Here is a 12,843-nt window from a genome sequence, read left to right on the forward strand (position 1 = left end):
TAACTCTGAATCGGTACTGTAAATGATTATTTTCGAGGCACCAAAAGTTAGTCCGATATTCCATTTAACCGTACCTGTTTTTTCAACTCTGTGGCATCGTTTTCTCGGACATTCCCATGCATGTGATGAGCACACCAAGTAGTCCAACTTTGCGATTATTTTTCTCTAAATCACTGTACTGTGGATCGTTTTGAAATTTAACAGTTTGATTGGTAAAGAGATCATGAAAATTTCACAAAAAATTTCATTCCATTGACATCGTTTCATTCCGACCCTACAACAACCTTAAAATGGTTTCTCTGAGCTAATTGTAAGGAAATCGATTTTTTATAAATACATGTTATTGACGTTTTTGTGTGATTTTTCCTGAAGAATTATGATACGATGTTTAGAGATTTTAATAGTTTTCTGGGTTATTAAGATATAAAAAATCTTCAAATACAATGCCCCGTTCGAAATAATTTTATGGTAGGCTCTGCTTCATCTTGTCACCTTCGTTCTACTTTTTCTACTGAATGCAAAGAGAAAAATGTCGACTTTTTTCTGCTCACCCTTAAACAATATTCTACGGAGGAATCACGAAAATTTGGATTTTTTTTCAAATGGTCGCCTTTTTTTATTAAACAATAGTTTGAAAATCTCCTACGTCTGACTATATTTAACAACATATATTTCAAGAAACTTTTTTGTTTTTTGCTCTCAAACGTTCTATTTTAGTAAATTTGGTATCGATGCCATTCAAACCAGATTTTGTAACCATACGAAAATTGTGCAGGGGAAATTGAGAAAAAATGGCCCACTTAAGGAATTTACCTAATTTCGTCGGTGAGCACAGCGTCATTCGCTTATTTTTATGTCCCAAAATTCATTCCATCTTCTTGTTTCCAGAATTTTAGGAAAAAAATTGGTAATTGGTAAGTGTTTGGGGTTTTCTCCCACGATAGTATTGGACGGTATATCATTGCTAATTGTCACGATATAAGATAAATTATTGTTCCCGCACAAAACATGAAGGCTGCGGTAAAAGAAAAAAGGCTTGGTCGATCCTTTCACGGATAGTATGAAAATAAACCAGAATCATTCGATATATTTTTCCCCCAACTTTTTATCATGCGGAAAATGAACTTTCAATCCATGGCATCGGAGAACAAATGATCTTTCGACTATACTGTTGAGTCCGAAAATTCTTTCTCCATCCTCTTCTCCGAATCTGGTTGAATGATTTTTTTAGAGCAAAGTAGCAAGTAAATAGCAAGTAAAAAAAATGAAAATACATCCATCAGAAATTTGCAAAATGATTCTCACCCTCTTTGTCTTAGATAGCTACAAATATCTTGAAAAACAAAGAATTTTTACTGGGTTGCTTTGCCCCAGGAATCAGAATTTCGTGGGTGGCCACTCTGCCCCGTATTCTCTTACAAAGTTTCACGTAAATACCTCCAACCGAATTTCATCGAAACATTCCAATGTTTGCAATCTCTAAACATCGTCGTTAGTGTATGATTGAACAATCCCAAACCGCACGATTCGACGCTCGTGTATCGTGTAGCTCAAAGCGTATTTGCTCCGATATCGTTCCCCAGACGATAAAAATATAGTGAAAAAGTTTGCCCTGGCTATATTGATTGCAGCGATTCCAAATAACATATGTATCCGATAAAAATCACAGTGGGGTGATTCATACATTTATTTATTTCGAATATCGGAAGTCTGCTTCTCGGTCTGCTTTCGATAAGTACGATGAAACCTCTTGGGCTTAGGCAAGTTTGTGAACTGCCGTATGTACAGTTTCGCTGAACAATGGTCGGAGCTAAAATAAACAATGATGCGAAATCTGTTGGAATTGCAAACTTTCATGGATTTACTTTGAGAATTCACTCGCAGGGCTTTTTTTAACTGAAATTTTCAAATACGTTGTTTACTCTATATAAGTGTGACCAACTTTGACGACATTCCTTTGGGCAGATATGGTTCAACAAAATACATAGGGGAGAGCAGGGCAAAAAAATTTCCCGAAAAATTCGGGAAATTTTTTTGACTTTTTTTTCCCAACTTTTATATTCGTCCGAAAATGAACAAAAAATATATTTTTTCCAAAACATCATGTTTTTTTTTTAAATTTCCACCACTGTCTATAACAGTAATCGCAGATATAGGGAAGCGTGGAGCAAAGTGAATACCATGAGCAAAGCTAGATGTATCGGTTTACATATGTGCTGTCAACTACTGGTGTGTTAAAAAATTGGTTTTTCACGGTAATTTTGCTTCATTGAGGAAGCTATGTGATATGATGAAAATTTTTTTTTTCCAGTTTTCAATGTCAATGTGCTCAAAATGTCCCAAAACATCGAAAAATCATATCTAGAAAAAATGTCCGAATGTGTGTGTGTGTGTGTGTCTGTGTTATGGCACTGCAAAATTCAAACGCTTATAACTCGAAAACGATGTGAGATACAGGGCTACCGTTTTGCACAGATGTTAATTTGTACAAGCTTTTCATTCTCTGATAATTTTGTTAGAATTTGTAAAAAAATACGAATCCTACGACGTTTTGAAATTTTCAAAAAAAAGGGTACCGACGCTCTAACTTCCGAAAATTTTAAGATTTATTACTATTTTTTTTTTATAAATAGATTATCATAATAGGAAGGTTGGTATTGAATTTGGGAAATATCGGTTGAGCGGTTTAAATTTTATTATTTTTGGAATTTTACGAAAATATGAATTTTTCGAAAAATTGCCTAACCGTTTTAATTTTTGGAAATTTTGTAAGATATTGTGTATAAGTCTGTACTTCTTCTATACTTTCCAGCAAAGTTATCGGAATATTTAATTTTAAATGTAAATAGAAAAACGATAAGCTTAAAAAATTAACAAATTGTTTTTTCAAGCTTTTATAACAATGCAGAAAGCTTCCTCTGTGAGGAAGCCAAAATGAAAAATATAGCATCTCATAGAGTAAGCTTTGAGCACCGTGCATCTTGTTTTATATTCTGTCAAACAAAAATTATGGGGCAGAGTGGACTTTCCCTCGAAAAAGAAACGTACTATACGGACAATTATGACTAGATGTCTTGAATGTAAGGTGAAATTGAATTAATTTTGAATAAAAAAAAAGGGCAAGTGAACTTTTTGAAAAGAATAATTTTTTGTTCACTTTGCCCAATTTTTTTTCATGAAATTCAGATTTTATTCAATTTCACCGTACATTCGAGAAAATTAGTCAAAATCGTCAGTGAATTTTTTGTGTCACTTCGCCCCATTTTTTAATTTATTTTGAATTTTATTAAAAGTTCTTTGTTTCTTGACTTTTCATTTAAACAGAAGAAGAACGTTGTCACAGCCCGCATTATCATTATAATATTTTAATACGCGTGAGCGCGTATGGAAACAAAACTCATTCCGAGTAATGTTGAGGGTTACGTTCTAATTCTGGCTGTCATATTGGGCCGAATTAGTTGTTAGTTGGCAAGAAGAACATAGCTGTGAGAGTCGATAAATTATTTTTTTTAGACGTTTTCTGTATTTTTAGCGAAGAACTCTAGTCGAAATCGATCGAAGATTGAATTCACTGCGCGTCATGTCAAAAGTGGACTCTCGCCTAGTGCGCACGTGTCGATGATGATGATGATGATGATGTTAGTTATCGATGCAATTAATATCGAATTCATACGAATGAAACGAAATTCATACGAAAGTTTCTTAAACCTTAAAGATACATCCTGAGTTCGAAAAAAAAGTTTTTGAAAACTTACATTATATTTTTCTACTTTTGGAAAATCTCCTTTGTCCCAAATTCAAAATTTCAGAAAAATCCACTTTGCCCCAGCTCCTCTACTTTGACGGACTATTATCTGTGGTCACACTTGCACACAAATCATGTGCCAACTCCGCACAATTTTAACACTGAATCCATGATTCCGTGAACGGAGAATACAAACTTTTATAAAATAAAAACACACCCAAGGTGCACTGAATGAAAATTATAGTAAAAAAAAATTTTACAAATTTTTGAGGGAAATTGCCAGGGGAAAAAGTTTTTTTTTTAATTGAAAAAAATTTTAGTACATTACTTGGTTTTTGGGAGTAAAAAATAGACGGAGCTTTTTAAATTCCTGAAAAATTCAATATTTCCTTAGGTATCCCGTTTTGCCCCGCTCTCCCCTATATCCGAATATTTAGCTTTCTATTTTATTATCAACTGCCCCTTACGATTATTTAACTTGAAGTAATCGTTTTTGGTAACTTTTGCACGTATTAGTATCTAAAAAGTACATATAAACTTTTTGTTACAACTATTTGATACAGTTTTTTAATGTTGATAGTACGAGAGCCCACGTCCAAAATCGTATACGATTGCAATACAGCCAAAACTGTGTAAAATAGTTAGATTATATGATTCTGAACTCGACTAGGTGGGTAGTCACAGTCGAAGATGTAGCAACTGCGTAGGAGGCCATTTCTACTGTGTCAAAAAAAGGCAGCCTGTGTTATAGCAATACGTCTGATATGGAAAATGTACATAGATTTTGTCATTTCGTGAAAAAAAATCGTTTTCAGAAATTTTGCACATAGCATATAGCGTGAGCGCATTTTCAAAAATGTCAAAATATTTAGCCGACGGGTAACATAGCAACCCGGATAAATTGTTTTTTAAACGGTTCGTATGGCTGCCAGGATTATTGAAAAACTGTTTTCAGAAATTTTCAATGTTGCCCATACACCAAAGAACGACAAAAACATTCGGAAACGCATATCCAAGAAACTTTCGCTAATTTGGGCAGCTGCACTTTTAACAGTGATGAGGTATTCCCTATTTTGAAAAAAATCACATGCGGATTGTGTACAACGAAAAAAAATATTACTAATGTCGATTTAGCTCGACTCAAAATTTTCACAAAAAATTATAAAATTAAAAACGACCAGAATCCAGTAACTCTGAATGACGATTTGTCCAATTACGACACCTGGAATTTGCCATCATATGCAAAACGGAATTGGAGAGGAATTTATTGCGGACCAAATACATTGCACAAGTATATGGAGTAACGCTCATACGAAAATCAAATGATCTCAATCGATTTCAGTTTTCATAGTTCTCCGATACCCAACGAGGATGAAGCGACGTTTTAGACGACATTTATTTAAGGTAGTTCCTCCACGAGACAGTTAAATTAGGAAATTATTTAAATTTGGCATACGTATTGTTTAACATATGAACAACAGCTTTATAAAATTTTAACAAGTTTCACCATCCCGAACCCGAGATATATGAAATTGAAGTTGACTCAATTAACACGTAACATATGGACTATGCATAAGCAAACGGCACATTATTGATTCTACCGCTAGTACTAAAATTAGGAAGTTTATAAAAAACGAGGAGGAGCTAGAGCAGGATATCACAGATATTGGGAAAAAAAATCAAGGTGATTGACCATCTAGTTTGACAGATATAGCCTCGAGAAGTACGAAGGTTAAGGCTGCATACGATATATTTTGCAAGCGAACAAGCGAATGTCGTCTGTATAGACAACCTTTTCTGTGTGTTGAAGCGTAACCTGGATAGTTCCGTCAAAAAATTTACTCACGATGTCGGATTAAAAATACTTTTAGAATAAATTTTACGAAAGCAAATGATATTTGTACTATATCTGCTGGCACCGGGTACGTATATAGGCTCTTTACAAAGTTATTGATTACGATCCGAACTAATTATTAAGCCTTTTAATATGCAGACAGTACATAACTTTTGGTTGGGGCTATCGCAGAGGATCAACCTTAACTCCTTCAACTTCAGTTTTACCCCGGGTAAATTGGAGAAAATGGAGAATCGAAAAGTTTTTTTGATTAAAAGAAGACGCTACACGAAATTTTTTAGATATAAATTTTTTCTTTACACTCGGACGACTTATTTTATTACGTCAAACAATTTTGAGACAGATTGCTATGACACAGATCGGTCAATTTTTTTAACATTTTGAAAATGGTCTTGAAAGGTAATGCGACGAAATTTTCGACAATTTTATTGGGTTTTGACGTTCCTCGGATTGTGGATCCTCTACTTGTCTAACGGTAACTTTTACACACACATTTTTGAAAATTCACTTAGGTCAAACACTATGCGGAAAATTTTTGATATGGGTATTTTCCAGTTTAGGACAATCGTGTTCATCGATTTGATGCGGTTTTGGCTGTATTGTTATGATCGTGGGCTCTGGTACTATAAAGTGAGCGTCTCAAAAACAGTAAGGTGACTGGCCCTTGTGCCTATACGCTCAAGGTGCGTCAACATGCTGCGATAGCGTGTTGACACGCTGATTCAAGCAAATGCTCCAAATTTGTTAACGCGCTGCAAAACCGTGTTAACACGGTCATTTTACCGATGAGTTTTCTAGCAAGTGACACGCACCGATGCAGTGCTTGGTCAATTATAGCGCAATAACCGCAATATGTGAGGAAGTGCAGTTGCTGCGATGGATTGGAGCTCGGGTTAGTTTCCGAATAGGCTCACTCAGTCATGTCTCGATGGTACATCAACTGGATGAGTCGCAGCACAATTTGTGAAGAAGTTCGAAATGCTTCATGGTGTTGTCGTAAATAATTTGATGATTGCAAAAATTGGGTGACTCAGCGATAGTACATCAATCAACATATTGATCTATTATATAAAGAGAATCATTTTTTTATGTGGAGATGTTTAAGAGTAAAAGACTTAAAAAATGTACATGACGTAAATAAAGCAAGAAAACAGTATTGTATCACAATTTTTGTTTCTCGACGAAGAGCCGAGTTATTGCAAGAAAATAAAATTTAATTAATCCTTCTTTCAAGTACACAAAAAATGCTCATGGGAAATCTGGGTCTATAATTTGAAGTGAAGCTTTTCTATGAGACCGCACAATATCCAAAAATCAGCCTTCCCAGTTCACTTGCATTTTCAAATGTATCTAATGACTGGACTGTACTAAAAAACTGCGACAGTTCTGCGCATCATAATTTCCACTTGACGCAAAAACTGTTTTATTTATGGCGATGTTTCGAAAGCTCATTAGCCTATTTCAGTAAGATTTTATTGAACATCATTTGAAATGATTCGACATATGACGTATGGTAAACTGGTCGATCGCTCGGGGTACGTTCCTGAAATACAGATCTCGTACTCCCTCCCTGTTGGTAAGAACAGAAACTTTCTTCGCGGAGTAAGGGAAAAACCACTCTGATCTGAAGTCCGAGACATCAAGGGTTCCAGTGCTCTGAAGTGGCATGGTTTTTTAATTCCATTGGTTATTTCCGCAGCCATTTTTTTCGCGTTTCTTTTTCTACATTATTGTATCGACTAAATAATGACTCAATAACCTGTGCCATTGAGAATATACTGGCAATTCGGTGGCGATGTATTTTTCTGGAGTTGATTATAGGGTAATATGGGGCAAAATGGACACATGGGGCAAAACGGACACAGTGTCCATTTTACCCCATAAAGTTGAATTCCGGGGCAAAATGGACTTTCCCGAAACTGAAATTTCATAAAATGCATAAAATTTTTTTTTCGGTTTCAAATCATGCCCTGACCATAAATCATGGTAAATTGTTGAATTCCACGGTAACATCCCCAAAAAATTCAAATTTCAGAGCAACATAGATCCCAAACTACTTTCTCACTATCTATTCGCTTTTTTGACTTTCTTTTAAAAACCACAATAGTAATCAAAGTACGAATAAGGAAAAAAGATTTTTTATTCATTTTTTACAAAAATCGCACTCATAGTTGACATCTTCGTCTTCAACACTTGTACACAAGGTGTGTGCCCATTTTTTACATGTTACACAGTAAATTCAATCTTCAGAGGACAACGAATGTAACCCTTCGCAAAAAATGCAACAAACGTCTTCAAAAGACGAGGACTTGGCTGTCTTGGTGAGCTTTTTTTTCTGTCTGCTAAACTGTTACATTTCGAAAAATGTCGATATTTCGATTTTTATGCCTCTTGGAGGCGGCGTCTGTTGTGCCCCGGAAAATTTTTTTGAAGAAATTCCGGAAACTAGGGCCATGAATCAATGGTGGGACTCCGATATAGTGCGAATACGAAATATACCCCAGCACGATGGACCCAAAGCTGATTTTTTGCATTCCTCAAAAACATGACAGAAATGGGATATAAACAATTTTTTTTCCAATTTTGAGATTTTAAAGCATTTCCTCAGGCGAACAGCAAAAATTTCGCAGATTTTCAATGGAAAAAAAATCGTCAAAATTTGGGCAGGGGGAAGGTCTGCTTTTCCCGGCTGTTCCACTTTGCCCTACTCTCTTAGAGACTTTTTTTAGAGTTTCTCCATGATGATTTTCCTCAAAATAGGAAAAGATAGAAAGAAAAGAAAAGTTGTTTGAGGGATCGCTAAATATATTTTTTTTAAATCTCAAATTGTGGGAAAGTTCCTTTTTTTACATGTACTAACATTTATTTTCGGCCTACGAAAAAAAAAATTCCATTTTTTATGAAGCACACATATTTTTGAAGCATGCATGATGATAAGGAGTATAGATGGATTTTTATTCAAACGAATATTCTAAAATTTTCGATTTTTGTAAGCAGAATTTTATAACTCAACTGCTGAACAACGTCGTTTTTTTCTCACAGGTATCAATGTCACAAATTGATGTCAAACTAAAGTTTACCAGTTTATCATTCTTGTATATAATTACCCTGATAACAGCGCTCGAAATATCCTAAACTCAATACAGCTGCGTTTTTCGACGAGTTCTATACCTCTTTTAACACTTGCTGACTCGTTTTTAATATACCAACCCATCGTTATTATCTCTCTGAAATAAAAAGTACACATTTGAAGGTTCAGAATACAAAAACGAATCCGCAATATAAAAGAATCCGGAAAGATAAATTCCATAATAAAATAGTAATCATAGCAAAAAGAAAGCATATTTTTAAAAATACAATTGGTATAGTTTCGCTTGCAGTTGCTAAACCAGAATCGCTGGTCTAACTCGACTAATTTATTTCAAGTTAAATTTGCAATTTACAAATTTTTACACAGGATGCTGTATAAACTTATTCCGTCGTCTACACAGGTCCAAATAGAAATTGAGATTTAAATATATATGTTGTCGCAAGTATATTACTATGAAAAATGGGTACTCGCGCTCGGTTTCTCGTCGCTTCTCCGAATTACGCACCGGATACAAAATTGACGATCCATACACTCCCGTTCAAAAGTTTGGTTTCATCCATCGAAATTTCTGTGCACACTAAAAGTTCGATAACTCGGTCAAAAATCAACGAAATCAAATTCAACGAACATCATTTTAAATGCCAATGTAGTAGAAACTTGTTTCTCTATTTTTTCCATGACAGCCTTGAAGGGGATGGAAGAAGCGTCATTTTTGTTTTTTAAAAAATATCGTACGATTTTATTTCGCTCGGTTATCTTCATTTTAGCGAAAAAGGAGGAGTTTCAGAAATTGTAGCGTAGATATTTCGAAAACTGTGGGGGTTCCAAGGAAATGTCGTGAGGGTGAAAAGTTGTGTGGGTTTATAATGAACTTGTTCGGATTATTTTAGATTTCTTTTCTGAACATTTTTTTTTCGATTTTTTTGGTCAGGTCTCGACTGAAAGTAACTCAAAAATGATGGGGTTTGGGATAAAATTTCAAGAGAGACAAAAGTTTCAACTTATAATTTCGAGCTCAATGACAATTTTTTAAATATATAAAATTTTTTTTCAAATCTCTTGAAATTTTATCCCAAACCTCATAATTTTTTAGTTACTTTCAGTCGAGACCTGACCAAAAAAATCGAAAAAAAACGTTCAGAAAAGAAATCTAAAATAACTAGAACAAGTTTATTATAAACCGATACAACTTTTCACCCTCTTGACATTTCCTTGGAACCCCAACAGTTTTCGAAATACGCTACAATTTCCGAAACTCCTCCTTTTTAGCTAAAATGAGGATAACCGAGCGAAAAAAATTGTACGATATTTTTTAAAAAACAAAAATAAAGCTTTTTTATCCCGTTCAAAGCTGTCATGGAAAAAAATGTCTACTACATTGGCAGCCCGTTTACGAAGGCCACAAATTTATCGAAAAACGGCGGTGTTCTAAAGCGTGTGCCAGCTGAAAAAATAATCGTAAACAAATTTGAGAAGCGGTAAAATGAAGCTCAATTTATCCTCTTTAAAATGACCCTCGTTAAATTTGATCCCGTTGACTTTTGATCGAGTTATCGAACTTTTAGTGTAGATAGAAATTTCGATGGGTGAACCCAAACTTTTGAACGGGACTGTATCTGATTTTCTTATCTTAATTCTTGCACCATTGACGGGGGATCAACGATGGTTTCTCTTAGCGGACAAATATATAAATTTTGGAACTGTCACAGCAATTCCGGACTATCCAAGAAACAGAGCCTTGTGGGCAACTCAAAGTACTTGTGGGAAACTCAACAAGTACACGCAGAAATATAGTCGTGGGAGTTCCTCAGTGATCCATATTAGGGCTTATACTTTTTTTTTTTATATAAACGACGTACCAAAAAATTCACGCACACGGATAGCAATTTTTACTGTCTGTAACATAAGGGTATATTTACCAGTTCTTGGAGCAAAGAAGTCGTAATGAGAATACTTGAAGAATTAAAAATGTATAATCAAACTCTAACACTTACAGTAACATCAGTGCCAGGATAAGAAAAGCTAACCATACATATAGAACGTGCATTGGCCCTATTCCCTTATTTTCATATATCCGGTCTGGAGGAACACATGTAAAACCAACTACCATAAGCTTTAAATAACGCAAACAAATGCCCACGAAATAGTATCGAAGAAAAACATGAATTTCAACACTGATATAATCGATAATATGTACAAAATAGAAGAAATCGAAAACATGCATTATTACGAAGATGTCACTCAAGTTTTACAAAAACAAACTTAACCCGTTAGATTTATTGAAAGTTATATGCAAAAACGAAAATAAAAATCTACGCAAAAAATACGAAGTACCACACCGAATTATATTAAAAAATGTACAATACCTTGAATATCCACCTACTGCCCAAGCAGATTGCGACAACAACAAACGCAAATCTAATTACGTTTTTTCTTTATTATTTTTCCTAAAAACTTACAAATGTTATAATAATTCATATACCATCGAGTTTGACCGCGATAAAACATTTTCAAACTTGAAAAACTGAACGCGAGGAATTAAAAATATACACTAGGGTGTGTCGAAAAAAATTGATATTTTTTTTTCGGGCTCCACAAGCATTTTTCTTCTTATTATGCCAAACAATGGAGCTAGAAAGGATAGCTCAAAATAAAATTATTTCGGCCGGCCCGCCGCATACTTCAATTTTCCATAAGAATAACACGTGAAAAAAAAACTTCGGTGAACATTGTTCCATATCATCTGTAAAAAAAATTGCACAGATATTCTACTTACGTATTTTTGTAGAAAATTAAATTCCCTACAAAAAAGACCTGAGAGTCATTGGCCTAGAATCAACCGTTCAACGGTTACAGCAGTTTGAAGTTTCTAACGTCACCTAGCCAGATTTCGCATGTATCATTTCCTATTTTCGAGGTCGCTCCTTTTAATGGTGCTGTTTAAATTGTATTAAATTATACGAGGTGGAGCCGTGATTTGCAAACTTAAATATTGCTACTAATTGTAATTTATTTTTTTTAAGGGGTTAAAAGTCATGCGCCTCTTTAATATTGCGTGGGTTACCATCTATTAGTGTTAGGAAATGATAAAAAGAAATTTGGATCCTTTTTGAGGTGGAGCCATGATTTGACACAATTACCAAAAAATGTCTTATTATCAATAAAATTTGTCAAACTAACTAAATGAATTAACTGACTATACCGACTACGATATCCTCGCAGGTTCGTCAACAAAATGTTCTCGATCACTCAAAGGTTCGGGACTCACAGGACTCCGTTTAGCTCGCACAAATCATCCTAGCAAACAACGTATCATCGTTAAGCTCGATAGACAATGACCATAAAAGAAAGTCCACCGACCGCTCTTGTGAGACGAACTTTTCAAAACCTTGCAGCACAGTTATTGAAATCGTAGAATGACGAGTTGATTTGATCAGGCTGATTAAGGTATAAAGGTGTCGATTAAGTCGTTGGATTTCTGCCTGAAAGGTCACCACCGCTTCAAATCGAAGTAGCTGACCCCGACTGCGTACAATGAACTGGCTGAGGGAGTTGAAAAGAATCCGACACTATTCGATCCATCAATTCACGTGCCGACGAAAATTTCAATCAAGCCTTAGCAACCAGTGACAGATCCACGACGCCGAACTATCGAAAAGCCGGACTCGACCACCCAACAGCAGCTAAAACACCACCCTCAACTGCTCCTTAATAAACTACTCCCAATAAAACAAAAAAACGCTTCTTCTTAAGGACGACAAACTATCTGTCGCGGAGACCTTAATTAATACACGTGCCGTGTAATATTTGTTCAGCGATATGATTACGAGAATTGGAAATACGGTAGTTCACGACGCAAACCGATAAAATACGTTAGATATTGAGAACGTTCTCATCGGTTTAGACTATTGCGCGAATTGATAAGGTTTTTTTAGTTGACTAATAATAAGTCAGATATTTTGAGTTTATAATTAAAATCTAGACATAAAATAATCCATGCAGATATATAAGACTCCGATACTCAATGATATTCCTATTAAAATTAAAAGGCTGTGAAATGGTTGCAAAAGATAAACTGACATTTCATTAGACCGCTTGAATGAATTTCAACCATCTCGAAAACTGTGCAAATATTTCAAACAATACAGTTCT

This window comes from Venturia canescens, chromosome 2 (assembly GCF_019457755.1).
Source record: "Venturia canescens isolate UGA chromosome 2, ASM1945775v1, whole genome shotgun sequence".
NCBI classification, from domain to species: domain Eukaryota; kingdom Metazoa; phylum Arthropoda; class Insecta; order Hymenoptera; family Ichneumonidae; genus Venturia; species Venturia canescens.